The sequence below is a fragment of the Pieris napi genome, chromosome 7 (assembly GCF_905475465.1).
Source record: "Pieris napi chromosome 7, ilPieNapi1.2, whole genome shotgun sequence".
NCBI lineage: Eukaryota > Metazoa > Arthropoda > Insecta > Lepidoptera > Pieridae > Pieris > Pieris napi.
The window spans coordinates 12740191-12755859 of NC_062240.1; the positions used below are offsets into that span (position 1 = coordinate 12740191).

The following is a 15669-nucleotide window of genomic DNA, read 5'->3' on the forward strand; positions in this document are numbered from 1 at the left end:
AACAATAGAGAATCCTAAATCATTTCGCAAGGTTATGTTATTGTGGTTATACTAAACGTTTGAATGCCATGTTCACTGGCCCATAGCTGACCTCGAGGAGATGAGTACATACGATTATGACATTAAACATATTTGTATGTTCAAATACATAAATGTTATTTGAACTTTTTTCAACGTTAACTTACTTACACACTTACTCAAATTTAAATAAAAATGTATTTGGTCGATTAGTAATTATCAAATAAAACCGGGCAATTGCGACGTTTTAAGACCAAATGGCTGACTTCAGATGATAGTAGAGTGATAATTTAGGTTTTCGATGTCTTGTAGGCTTATATCTATAGAAATTATTTAAACGAACCCATAGAACGTACGTAAATAGCCGCCGTTACCTATAAAAACATTTTAAATTAGTGATATAGTTTGTTACTTAACCATCAAAACCGGTTTTAGATAAACGTTTATTGTAAATTTATCTACGTGTTTTAGATTTAATTCCAATTTCCGTAAACAATAACTAGTAACTCGTTCGTATAAGCGTTTTTACTTACAATATAGTTGTACGCTTTTACATCATGCATATTTAGTATATAATCTTAATATATATAATCTATACTAACCCATACGTAGATACAGTAAAATATGTATTTAAAATGAATAAATATACATAAAACCAAAGTTTGGGTACGATATAAAATTTTAATTGTAGTTTGTAAGAAGCTGAAAGTATACTTGTTGAATTAAACGAAAATTAATGCCTATTTAAAAGAAGAAGTACGAAGAAAGTGTCGTTTTAAAGTATGTTACTATCTGTACGTTCATATAATAATTGATAACAGTAATATAATAGTTTCAGAGTCCAATATGTTCTAATAAATAATAGAAAAAAAGTCCATTGGTTTAAAGCGAATGCACGATCTTAGGGTTGAGAGACGGACGCTTCAACACTGATCCTATTCAGTATGTGTTATAATGTCCATGTTTTAAAATAGATTTAATATTGATGATATATAAGGAAGTAGCCATCCTTGAATGTCCTTCATAATAAAAAAATTGGAACTAAGAAAACGCCTTTCAGTATTAAAAATATCTGGTTTTACGAACTTGATTTAAATCGGACAAGCACCCCATGATTTAATAAACAACAGATATTGAATCATGTTTACATAATAAGGAAGTTTAAATAAACTAAAAGATTTGTGTGACATCGCCTGAAAAGGAGATTTTGAATCAAGGTCCATTCTTCATTTGGCAATCTTAGCTTTTTAGGTTTATTGATATTTAATCGTGCGACTCTCATACCTGAGGTCGTAGGTTCGATCCCCGGATGTGCACTAATGGACTTTCTTTCTATGTGCGCATTTAACATTCGCTGGAACGGTGAAGGAAAACATCGTGAGGAAACCGACATGTCTTAGACCCAAAAAGTCGACGGCGTGTGTCAGACACAGGAGGCTGATCACCTACTTGCCTATTAGATTGAAAAATGATCATGAAACAGATTCAGAAATCTAAGGCCCAGACCTAAAGAGGTTGTAGCGCTTTTTTATTTTAATTTAATCTGAATAAATTCCCAATACAATAGCTATAATATTGTTCCGTGAACTAATGCAATCAGTATATATATACATTTATAAAATATACTCGAAAATCGGAAGAATTTTCTGAAATTATGATAAATAAGCTGTACAATAAATTGACATGCCTCAACGACACACATTTTTTTGAGGAAGAATTGTTCGGGGCTCAGAGTTGTATGTATAGTTTTGCTTGTGTTTTGCAAACATATAGTTTATTCTAACATTTCACTGGAAGGAGTTAAGTTAACTGTTAGGGTATAAAATTTCTAATAATGTTAGGAAACTTATAACAAGAGCAATTGTGACTATATTTTTGTCATAAATATTTATTAGGTTAATCAGATTTTGTGATTTCATTGTCGTACATTAAACAAGACAGCTGGAAGATAGCTTTCATAGGATTTATTCGTTTTCTAACAAAACGTGAGCACGTTCTTTCTATTATAAATCGTTATAATGTTACGACAAATTGTCCTTAAATGGATCCAATAAATATAGAGAATTTGCATTAACAGTTAATAAACAAAAGTGTTTATTTTCATTATTTTATTTATTGTTTAAGTAAAAATCAAGGTTTATTTTATTAAAAGGTACTACTTTTATATTATAATTTAAGGTTTTGGTTGCTTTAAAACTTTGACCTTTAATTGATTTGAAAAATTCCGAGGTTCTCAATCCGGCTATTTTTTTTATTGATAATGTAAAAACAGTGTTAACTAGGCTGTATACATTTTTCCGACTGACTTCCTCTGTGCTACAGAAAATATAATCATTATATAATAAAAGTAAAATATATTATTTCTGAATAAAGATTCTTACTTATTATCAAGATCTTTACTGAATATAATGAAATAATACTGTTTATATATATTTCTATTGTCTCTTTCTGTATATATATAAATAACAAATCTAAGCTGTATATTCTAACTTTTGTAATAATTATTATATCTAGATAAAATTTATAACATAAGAACATTTTGTATCATAAAACTTCAATGAATTGCTTACGTCTATAGCAGTGTTGAAATCGAAATAACGAACTTACATTCAATCATTTCTAAACGTGTTATTCATTGAAATCTGACTTAAATGAGATGTTACGGTTGTCATCTTTTCAAAGTAGACGGGGCGTGAAGATTTCTTGGTGTTGAAAATTAAATGAGATGTAAGTGATTAAAACGCGATTCAAATGTTTTATGGCATGTGATACCATGCTGCAAAAAAAAAAAAAGAAAATTAAAGAGTCAAATTTAAGAGTCTTTCCTCCAATTTGGTTTTTGTTCCCTTTGGAGTAGAGACTCTTGGGCCGTGGGGTTCAAGTGCACAGGCGCTTATTTAAGATTTAAGTTGGCGCCTGGTATATAGTACCGGTTGCGCTGGAGCTGGTTCCTGGCTCAACGAATAAGTATCGCAATGCAGCGAGGAAATGCTGCCAGCTTTAAAGGTAAACTGCTACGGGAACAAAACTTTTTAAATTTGTTTTTATTTTCTTTTTAATAATTTTTTTTTATATTATTGAGTTGGTTTAGAAAATTGTAAATATTGTATACTTGATTGTAATCAATAAAATAACATAATCTAAAAACAAAAAAAATATTATACTTATACTTATTAAAAGTATTCACTTATAAGGATGTTGACATTATCATAATGCACTACCATTTTCCTAGTAATATTTTTTGTAATTCGACAGTTATAAGTTTTAAGGATTAATACTTGTACAAGCTATCACCTACTTAACAAACTACACAACTCAATAAAGACTACAAAAATAAATTAAAAAGTTTTAAGAGAAACTAAAATGTACCAAACCGAAAAAAGAAAATCCCCTCAAATTTTCTCTATTCATATTTCGCTGTAATTGAGATTAAAGTTAATAGGACGCACCTTTCTTGATAATCTGACCCTGTAACTTGCATTTATAGCTTATTGTTTCGTAAATCTTTATCGGTTATCACGCGAATGGCAGAGCGTGCGCGATGGACAAACAGTTGATGCTCGCGCGTCGAGGAAGACACATTCGTTGCTAGTCCAGTGTACTTGTGATTTGTGTTTCGCCGGTGTTAAGGGTGCGTCGAGTTTTTCTTACTATGAAGCTTATAATTGAAATGCTTAATTCGCTGTTGGTGACGTTTGATGAGTGGATCTATGTCGATTTATTGTGGTAATTGAGGATTCGAATTGACAGTAGTCTTTGGCGAAATTTGAATTTCGAATGGAACGAATTTGAATGTTGGACGTTTACATTTCGAATGTCTAAAATATACGGTAATAAGATATTACCAAAACCAAATTATAGATCTGTATGGGCCTTGTGTTTCTCTGACGTTAAGACAAGTTTTATATTTCGAAAAAGTATCGTTATAAGCAAAATTTTTGAATTTCGAACTTACGTAGCAGTATTTTTATTTATCTTTGTACGAACGTTAACAAATTTTTCATAAAACAATTTATTCGAAACTACTCACCTAAATTAAAGTTGGTCTGTGTGAATGAATAATAGACACTCGAGGTAATCTTCAATTTTATTTCCCTACACGCAGTTTACTTAGTTTGTAACAAATGAGATTAACGAAAGAGCCGGCGTCTTTGATATTTACACATATACGTGACTGGACTATTGTATCGTTTAAATAAAAATATATTTTATCTAGACAAATACCAGTAGCTGTATAGCTTAATCATAAACTACAATGTACTTTAGATTGCTTGACCGTCTTACCTTATTTTTAGTTGGTTTATGCAACACACTAAGCCTGCAGGTATAATTTTTAATCAAAACATCAGAAGTTATTTTAAAGTCGAAAAATTATTAATTTAATAATCCACCTCTCGTGTAACCGGTGTACGTATCAGTCTATAATTTTATATCTCGGTATTTATAACATTAGCTTACGGAGTAAAAAAACGACATCAAAAAATTATTTTGCAACCCAGTTAGATAAGATTAAATTTATTTATATATTTTGCTTTTAATTCAAATTTAGAATATTTAAAACACTGCGTAACGGAGCAAAAAGTTATGTAATTAATAGTTTTTGTCATCGCTCATCCTCTGCATCAAGGAAGTAATTAAGGGTTTTTTCTGAAGCACATAAAACAATGTAATTGCCGAGGTCTTAGTATATATAACTATATGTATTGTTTGACAGAAATAGTAACTTTAGTGTAATCCTAGTAGTTGCAGAATACAGGTGAGTTATTTAAGATTCAAACAATAATTATCATAACTAATATTTTAAAAATGTCGATTGTAATTTAACATATATTAAGAGTTTAGAAATTTATTCAATTTATAAAGTTCACACATATATTTAATTATTAAAAGAAATATTAGTAAAATTTAACGCGTAGGCACTTGTCAAAATATGAGCTGATTATCAGTCGTGCTATCTATTGCATAATTTAATAAACAATGCAAAATTTAATAAATCTTCTAAGTACATTATTTTAAGAATTGCAGTATGCCTATTTAGAAAATACCCGGACTTTCAAATTTATTAACAAATTTGCATTTCAAAATGGAAATTAATGTCTAGCTATTAACATTTCGTAACTTGCGTAAAGTGGAATAAAAAAATAATTAATCCAATTTAAAATCGATGTTCTTTGAATGTTTTATTTGTTGATAAATTGTCAAATTATTCAATTATACTTTATCACTACATTGACATAATTTGAACTAAGCTTGAACATCATAAGTTTTTTAAACATTATTTTTATGGACCTTATTATTTTTATATATAATGTTTTAAAACTAAAATTTAATTATTTTGTATTTATTTTTTTAAATAAATAAACTTTTTTGCAACTTCATTTAGGTAGATTAATTATAGAAATCCGCACAATCAGCCATTTAAAAATTGGTATGCAAATGTCATATTAATTTTCATAAAGTCATATATAAGAACATTAACATAATGTCATAAGAATAACTTAAGTTATTTATAATTATTGTCAATCAAAACAATACATACACAGAAAAAAACTCAACTGAACTTTTGTCAGTTCACTCAACGGACAATTAAAAACATCTGTCAATCTATGCAATTCGTTAATTATTTACATTCATGTGTGCCTTATAATAAATATGCTGATTGATATTTTCCATAAAAGTTCTTATATAATATCTTCCCTGGTAATCCAATCAGTAAATATATTTCTTATAAATATAATCTTTTACTATGACACTTTATAATGGTGATAAATGATAAAAAATTAACGAATGTGGACACAAAGAACAAGGAATTTAGAACGACTTGTTGTATCTTAAATATCAACTACCTTTTTGCTAATTAAAAACTCGCCAAGTAAAAAAGCGAATATGATATATTTATAAAACTGGTATTGGCCAATGAACTGTAGATTACTTGTAGATATAAATAAATTTATTTAGCACTATTTCCCGCCCTTTGTTGGTTAGTGTGTGGTAACAGAAATGCGTAGTTGAAATCATCTTTATTTATAATATACGGCAAGAAGAGACTTTTTTGTTTTATGTAGAAGTTATGAACACGAAACCCGTTTTCTAGGTTAATTATTCTACCAGGTTCCTTATACGTATACGTATATATATATATAAGGTTCAATATCCAATATAATAGTTGTGATTGCTACGACTCGTTATTTGTTACGTTCAAAATGCAAGCACAAAACCCGCAGTTTCTATTTTAATTCTTGCTCTCTACCTACAGGAAAAATAAATAAATAGAGAAGAAATAACCATCCATTCGTTATTGACAATTTAGGATATTTTCCCAAAAACTTTTTGTGTGACGTCCAATATTTCAAAACACAATATAATGTATAGATATAATGTCACGGACGAAAATATTACTTATTCATAAAATATCAATCAATCTAAACGCATCGTTTAAATTACTCATCTGTCTTTTTTCATCACAGCGTAAACATATTTAGACTGTCGAAGTAGTATAATTTAGTAGTAGATTAAATAATTGGATTTATTTACCCGCAACACTTAATAAATATAGTTAGAAATTGATAAAATTAAACGCAAATTGTAGCGGGTTATTTTTTTAAATGTAATATAATATAACAAACAAATGATATGTCAAGATTTCCTGGAACTTTCGAAATAATTTTAAAGAACCTTGGTGATTATATAATTTAGCTAAAATAATACACATAATTGTTAACAGAAGCCGATAGCGTTATTCAATACATCCTAATACTATAATATTACGAAGAACCTTCTATAAATGACACGGTCTAGATATTGAGAAACAAAGTGATCAAATTTTGACATTTGATTCAACGATTTAAATATTCAAATATGGAACAAAATAAATAATTACTGTTTGTAATTCATTATCAAAAGAATTGTATCCCGGGATCCATCTCCCTAAATAGGGTTTATTTTGTTCCTTTAAAGGTTGATGATAGGTTTTGGGGACAAAATATACTGAGGTACAAACTTGATAACAAATTCGTATTCTATCCTGGCAGTTAAAACCAATATGACTATTAAAACGCAGATAATAAACAAATAAGCTAAACTTCCGTCTATTCAAATAAGGAACATCCATTATACAACATCTAAATACGTTCACTGCTGTCAAATCCTTTGTTCATATCTCACGTTTAGCATCTACCATTTATGGGAAGAAAGCTTTTCACTGTAATGGGAAAGTATCCTAGCCAATGTTATTTAAATGAGGAACAAGATAGTGCGTTAGTTACGTCAACAGGTAGATAAAGACATGACGTTGGACAACGTTGTCGGGATCCTGGAATTGGTACACTTTCACTGAATACACTTTGTAGGAGAATTGTGGACATTCTCATACTTATAATGGTGTTAGCGTTTTTACTTTTATGACAACTTATGACGATAAGATACGCGTACTAGTACTTCCTAGACCCGGTCGTTGCACATGTAATTTGGATTGGTTGCACAAAAATAAATAAATAGAAAATAGTAAATTCTTTTGTTTAATCAGTTTTAAAATTGGAACTTATTTATCGTAATCAGGCTAGTTTTACGGGGATTGACAAAACATCTATACAAATGTATTCTTAAGCACTTACTAACATGGAACTAGGTTTTCTTCGAAATTGATCTACTTTAAGTTACAATAAACTCTCGGATTAGTATAAAAAGTAGAATGAACACTTATTAAATTGTGTAAGGGATCTCTCAACACTTACTAGTTACTGCAGTTTTTTTTGGGACTGAGGCGCAAACTATCTGCGGTCTCTGGCAGAATGACCAGCGCTATGATACAGTCTGCTCCTCAGTACACACGCATTACACAATTAAAATATACCTTGTTCTGTAGAAGAAAAAAAAATTGTTATCTTTCATTATTTTTTATTATTATTGTTATTTTGTGTGTTTCTGAGTGTGTGTTTTGTTAATAATAAATGTTATGTCTATGTCTGTTATAGAATTCAAGTAAAAATCATTAACTCGAGTTCATACAGTATAAAACTATTTAAAATAACACGTTGCACAAAGTTTTAAAAGCGTTAATTTTTATGCAATTTTTGCAATATTAATTGATGATTCGTGTCTTAGAAATAAAAATCAGGTACCGTGAAATTTGATTAAGAGCTTTTATATTTATTACATTTTGAACCTATAGACTATTGGTTGGAGCAATTATATACTGTGAGCGAAATCACTTTTCAAATTATATTATTTTTAATATCCGTTGATTGAAGTTATATTGCAAATTGTCTATGTTTCGTTATATAAGTTTATATAAAATCATATTTTAATAGATTGTGGGGATAATGGGTTGACTTTTTATATAGGACAAGAGCAGGAATCTTATCTGTTATTAACTGATACCACCGTACATGGACACAATGTCAGAAGGCTCACGAGTGCGTTGCCTTTTAAAAATTGGGACGAACATTTCTTGACAAACTTGACCCTAAAGTAAATTGATACTCGTACCTTCTGTGATACATGACGCGAAACGTTGTGTAAAAGTATTAACGTCGTTAGGTTGTACATTCTTCTCATTTCTTAATAGCTAGGATGTAAAACTATCCTTATATCGTCTTTGATTTACATAACTTTTACACATTTAAAGAAAAACGCTTTTTACCGGATTAAAGTTATGTATTATTATTATAAATTTACAACTATTTGACATAATTTTAAATTTATCCGACGTTTCGCGTGCTTTACAGCGTGCGTGGTCACGGTGACTGAAGACAAAAGATGTTGAATGTCAAAAGGTATCACAGCTGCAGAGAAAGTTGCCTTATCTGTATTTGTTTCCCCGGAGTTGGTATCGACTAAAAGATGGAGGGTTTTGGCAAAAATGGCTCACGGTGTCCTCTATTTTCGCGGATTGTTTTTCTTTTTGAGATTTTAATTTGGATATTATTGGATCCCAGGTGTTTGACAATTTTAGGCCGTCTTCTCTATTGAAATTGGGGTGTTTTTTGATTTCAATGGCTTCGCGTACCAATCTTGGGAAGAATCTTTTCTCTTTTGCAAGTACTTTCGGTTGGTCAAAGCGTATGTAGTGATTAGGCCTATCTAGTATGTGTTCACAGACTGCTGATTTTGTGTGTCGTCTATGTCTTATGTCTGCAATGTGTTCTTTGAGTCTGCTGGACATATTGCGTTTAGTTTGCCCTATGTAAGACAGGCCACAGTCGCAATCCAGTTTGTATATACCTGCATCTTGCAATGGGGTGTTACTTTTGATTGGTCTTAGGAATTGCTGAATCTTCTTGTGCGGCTTGAAAATTGTATGAATAGAAGCTCGTTTTAGGATCCGGCTAATTCTATCTGTAACTCCCTTTACATATGGCAAGTAAGCTGGCTGGCGGGCAACTGTTTGTGTCTTGTTTTTGTTTTTGTGATGTAGCCGGGGGATGCGCAGCTTGTTTCGGTGTAGCACCTGTTTGACATGCTGTAGTTCCTCCTCGAGGTGGGCATCATCACAAAGACGCTGGGCTCTCTGAAACAAACATTTACCGACAGAAAGCAGTTGTGAAGGGTGGTGGTGGGATTCACCATTGAGGTACCTATCTGTGTGGGTTGCCTTCCTGTGTATTGTGTGACCTAGTGTGCCATCTGCTTTGCGTATAATTAAAATGTCTAAAAAGGGCAGACAGTTGTTGTTTTCTTGTTCAACAGTAAATTTAATGTTCTTGTGTATTGAATTTAAATGTGCTAGAAATGCAGATATTTTGTCATTGGGGAGTACTACAAATGTGTCATCGACATATCTCTTGTACAGTCGAGGTTTAACCGGGGCATTGGCCAGAGCTCTCTCCTCAAAGTCCTCCATGAAGATGTCAGCGACTATAGGTGACACTGGAGAACCCATGGCTACTCCATCAACCTGCACATAGAACTCATCTTTCCACATAATTTAAAATTATGTCAAATAGTTGTAAATTTATAATAATAATACATAACTTTAATCCGGTAAAAAGCGTTTTTCTTTAAATATCCTTATATCGTTATATATCCTTATATAACGGAACAGTTCTTTTGTGACGCGCTACCGAGACAAGTCAAGTCAAATCATTTATCAATTAGACCACCTAAAATGGCACTTTTGAACGTCAAATAAAATATAAAGATGATTCTAGTTGCCCTTTTCAAACGGTTTCGTGTGGAGATGAATGGGCAAAAACTCCACACTTATTCTTTTAAAATAGGTTTTACAATATTTTGTATACAATAGTTTAATATTTATATGTGAAGACAATGTACACCAATAATAAAACTACTGTACTAAAAAGGCATATTACTTTCAAATTAAGCAATGCAGCGAATAGGTCATTTATTGTATTGTTAGTATACATGTTCCTCACATATTTACAAATATTGAAACCGTAGTATATTATACATTAAATAGTAATAAAAAAAACAATAAAACAGAGTGTGAGATAAAAATAAAATAATTACAGTAGTATTATAAAAATAAAATAACAAAAATATTTAACAAGTGACAAAAGTTTAGCTTGTTGAACCGTTAGGCCACTCAAATACATGTAAAGGATTTCTCATGATTATTGAATAGCCTTCCACATAAATATGCAAAACAGATACACCTTAAATTTGTAACAAGTGAAATAGTATTGGCTAATCTAATTCCTCGGTTACACCTTACTTAATTTCAACACAAGTCTTCCCAAGCCCACGACGTATAATAATATTAAATCATAGTTAAGCAATTTTGTAGGGGCAATAAATCTATAAAGATTCATCGACGTATGAAACTCAGATATTATGTTATAGTTATAATATAAATTATTACCCATTCTGGTTTTCACGGCGAATATAGCATAGTGATTCGGACACAGCGAATCCCATTTGAACTGACAAAAAATTGTATCTGTCCATGCTTCATTGGATTAGCAAAATATTAAAATAGATATGAAAAGAGCTTTATGCCATAGATTTGCATAAATGTAAATCAATTAGGTATATTTATTCTTAATAATGTTAAAAAAAATCGTTTATTACTATTACTACTGGATACTTTTTTAGTATACTCTCATGTTTGTAGACGAGTATTCGATCAGCGAAAATTCGTGATTGGCATATGTTAATTATATTCAGGCGAGTGTTTAGCGGAATTGCAGCTGAGTTTCATATTTGGATGTCAAGGCAGAATACGAAATAACACCAGTATCACGACGATGTCTTTCGTTTTACAGTTAGCCCTGCACCACCACTATGTGGAACCAGTTGAACTGAAATATTTTCAAATCAATTTGACTTAGAGTCCTTTAAAAAAGAGTACCATATCATAGGCCGGACTCACGAGCATCGGGTGAGCCTCCTGATATAAAAAAAGGCCCATGACTTGACGCATGGAATTATCAAATAGAAGAGCATGTGCGGTTTGTCTTATATAACTATATGCTATGGAAAGATAGTGTATATCTTTTAGAGATTTTTTTAATATTAGACACATGCAGTGAGTAAAACAGGAAACTCGTGACTCACGTCCTGTCGAGATGCTGAGATAGCTAGCTTAAGATAATACGTTGTAAATAAATGTTGTAAATAGTCATAGACAATTTTTCTATATATATATAAAATAAAAAAGACTGCCTTTGTTGCTTAGACAATGAGCGTGACTGACCACGCAAAGCTGTGGGTGCGATTTCCGGCGAATAAATATTTTGTTTCGGCTTGGTAAAACACATCCTCTTATCCTCCTAATCTTAAAGGCACTTCAACTTTTAGATAAACTAACTTTTAACACATTTTGGTACATTGTTTTATTGGCTGCTTATGTACCTACTATTATTAGTTATTATTATTTCTGGTAAATTGGCCGAATCACGGCTACACCTTAAAAGAGCTCCAAATTTTATCTAGGTATATATATATATATATATACGTATCTTATACCATAAGAAATTTGGTAAATTTTTCGAACACATGGCAACAAAAAATTCATCACGAGCAAAAACATCAAGAATAATCTATAATTAATTTTTTGTCAGTGTTGGGTCGATGACCTTAGTGACTTGTAAGGACGTTTTTTTAACTACTATTTACTAACTTGAATTACATAGTTACATTGCATATTCCTCAATTAGCTGGAAAATTTCTAATACTGCTGTTATGAATGTAAACTTGTCTTTAGATAATTATAATTACCCTTACTGTAACTGAAACAAGGAAGTCGAATGTCGAATGAGCCGTGTTATTGAATAACGTTTAACCCTGAGCAATTGCTATTAACGATGTTTATTTAAACACACGTAAATCATAGAAACAAACAAAACAAACTACATTGACTCTAAATTAATAAACATTAAGCAGCTGTATATACCTTACCTTTTTAGTAGCTACATGCCAACATATGGAACATTTTGCTAGATTTTCCATAAAAACCTACCTCCATAGAAATACTCGAATTGGCCCAGCCGTCTTCAAGTTTTGCGCTTAGCAACATATTTTTAGTTATTTTCCAAAAAAGATGATATTTCTTTGACTTTAGTTTTTGTTAATACACGACGTGCATTTTATTTTAAAAAATTACGTAACCAAATACATATAAACATTAAATTTGACTTCAATCCCACATATAGGCGGTATAACACTAATCATATATCTACCTACAATCAGAACCGAATACGGTGGCAAAATTGTATAAACTATTTCGGAGCGATTCTATACAACAGCTTGAGATACGGGAATTAGAAGGCCGTTGCGAATACGGCAGCGAAGTTTTTTGGTAGATAGACTCTGCAGTAACAGCGTAAGACATATTTTACTTTTTATATTTTTATAATTTATTCAGTGATAATTCTCTAATTTCGCTTGGGAGTTTGTTGTAAAAACGAAGGCAATTTCCATATAAGGAGTCTTTCACCTTCTGAAGCCTGGTTGGTCCTACGCTTAGATTAGTTTTCTTTCGAGTATTAAACTGGTGAAAGGCACCATTTGTTTTAAAATCGTTTTTAGTTTTTTGGACATACAACAAGGCTTAAAGAATATATTGACCAGATAGTGTTATAATACAACAAATACCCCGAACAGACCGCTTCTGCAGCACAAATATGAATTAAACCTCTGCAACAGCACCCCACAGTAGGATACCGTAGAACATAATTCTGTGAAAGTAGCTATCTTCGTCTACATATATATATTTGTTCTTTGGCGTGTGCCCAACACTGACTCATACTATGACTGACTATTTGTAGAATAATGCAGCGCAGGTACATGCAGGCTGGAAACCGGTAAGAGAGAGAATTTGTATGTACGTCAATTTGGTCCAAATAAAAATAAAACTAGTCGAGCAAGGGCACTAGATACATATATGTCACCGTAAAATTGTAAAAACCGTTAGATTGTAATCTATCTCGCGAGATTGTAAACTGTCGAAAGATTGTGAACCTCAACGAACTGCTTACAAATTAACGTATTATTATTCGGTAGTTATATGAAATTGTTGGGAAGTAAAATTAATCTGTAATTGACCAAAGAAGTTTGAATGATAACTAAGTTAGTGTAGTACAATCTACCGAATAATAATACGTTAAATTGTAAGCAGTACGCTGAGGTTCACAATCTTTCGACAGTTTATAATCTCGCGAGATAGATTACAATCTAACGGTGTTTACAATTTTACGTTAACATATACAGAGACACGCAGATACGCAGACCCTACTGTTAGAACCGTTCTTTTAGTAGCCCGTTGTGTGTTCGTTTCCGTTCCTAATCTAGCAAAACTGTAATAACTAAGAATTATACACTATTGGAAAAATTATCTACACTGATTAGATTTGTAAATAGTTTACGATGTCCAAAGTATTACTTAATCATTGTGTTCAAATCAACGGCGCTCTAATTCTTGTATTGCGCAGAATGCCTCAAGTATCCATTATATGCTAATTGGAAGACGACACGCAAAATTGCTCAAACTTTGTAATGCAGAGGTCTATTAAATCAAATAAATTCCTCGTTACATTGTAACTATTACAATATCCAAGTAAGGTAGACATAATATTTACTGAACATAAAAAAACAATGGTGCTACCTTTTGGGCTGGGCCTATGATATCTGTATTTGTTTCCTCACGATGTTTTCCTTCAACGTTCAAGCGAATGTTAAATGCGCACATAGAAAATGCAATCTTTACATGAGCCTGTATTTTAGTAATGTAAAACAAATCAAAACTATACTACTATATAACTATAACTATATCTTAATATATATATTTCTTGTGTGCGTGTGTATGTGACTGAACTCCTCCTAAACGACTGGACCGATTTTGATGAAATTTTTTGTGTGTGTTCAAGGGGATCTGGGAATGGTTTAGATTCACAAATCAGCCCGGCAGATGGCACTGCAGTCGGTACTTTCATACTATGCTTAATATCCTAATCGCTTTAAATATCATGCAGGACAACGTCTGTGGGGTCCACTAGTATATATATATATATATATATAGTATATACTTCTATATACTATATATTTATTTATACGAGTATAACTGCACTTCTATTTTCTGTTTCATATGATTAGTCCCCAGATATTTTGAGTCAATGCTACAGCTCATGTCCGATAAGCATACTAACTCTAAAAAATACATTCGTATTCATCGTAATTTATTATTAGCTAAAATATAATATTAAAATGCTTTTGTCAAAATGTCTTTGCTATATAAAGCCTACAATAACCATGGATCGTTTTAATTAAATAATTGCACGTTTAATTAAACGTACTTGTGTTATATTTGTAAATATGCATCTAAATTGCAAAAATTTGAATTGTTAATTATTTAAATAAAAATATGTATGTAAAAATTATGTTTATTCCCTTTTTGGGTAATATGTACTGTATTATGATATAATTATTAGAATCGTGCGAATATTAATTCCTAAATAAATAGGTACATATAATAAATAATGATTGGCAGAAAAATTCGCTTCAACAACAGTCTATAGTACTTTTTATTACACACAAATTGTGTTTCGATGCCCTTCGATATTTCCATAACTTTCTTTTGTTTCTGAAATCTATTGCGCAAGCCTTTATCACGATAAACTTTTAGCCCCAAATATAAGTCATTGCGTAAAGCCAGAAGAGGAACGTGTGGCGAATCTTAAGCCCAGATTGCGTCGTAATGCAATAAAGTGATTTATTTAAACGCGATAGACATAACATATCGTAAAACTTTAAGAGGGCAATACTTGTTTATTTCAGGTGTCAAATCGTTAATTTTCATGTTTGCTTGCTTTACTTGGACGATATGGGTAATGGGTATCATTTAATAAACAACAGATGGTGTTGTGCATGTACAAAACGCGATTATAAAAAGATGTCCTAGAAACTTTCCCTCGAACCGGGAATCAAACCCGGTACCCTCACCTAGCTGCCACTTAATAAGACCGCTAGGCTATGAGGCCCTTAAGGCCCATTCAGGCGCCAAAACAGCCTGAGCTGAGCTGTAAATTCCCTTAAGGCTAACAGCGAGATTCCATTAAAATAATTCATAATACCGTGTCCTTTTCATTGGTTATTATAATTTTATTTAGGTTGTTTTCGTTCAGCCATAGAAATAAGGAATTCCAATCACATATATTATATTATTAGTTTCACAGCGATCCGAACATATAGGTATAG

At 31.4% G+C, this 15669-nt stretch overlaps 1 protein-coding gene across 2 annotated transcripts in view; it reads left to right on the plus strand.

Moving 5' to 3' along the window:
* Nucleotides 1–3522: 3522 nt before the first annotated feature.
* Nucleotides 3523–15669, plus strand: part of LOC125050983 — a 35448-nt gene continuing 23301 nt past the window's right edge. Inside the window, exon 1 of one of the 2 annotated variants that reach the window (XM_047651093.1) lies at nt 3523–3649. The gene's annotated coding sequence lies outside the window, so the exon portion shown is untranslated. The remainder of the gene's footprint in view (nt 3650–15669) is intronic. The other variant, XM_047651094.1, reaches the window with a different exon arrangement.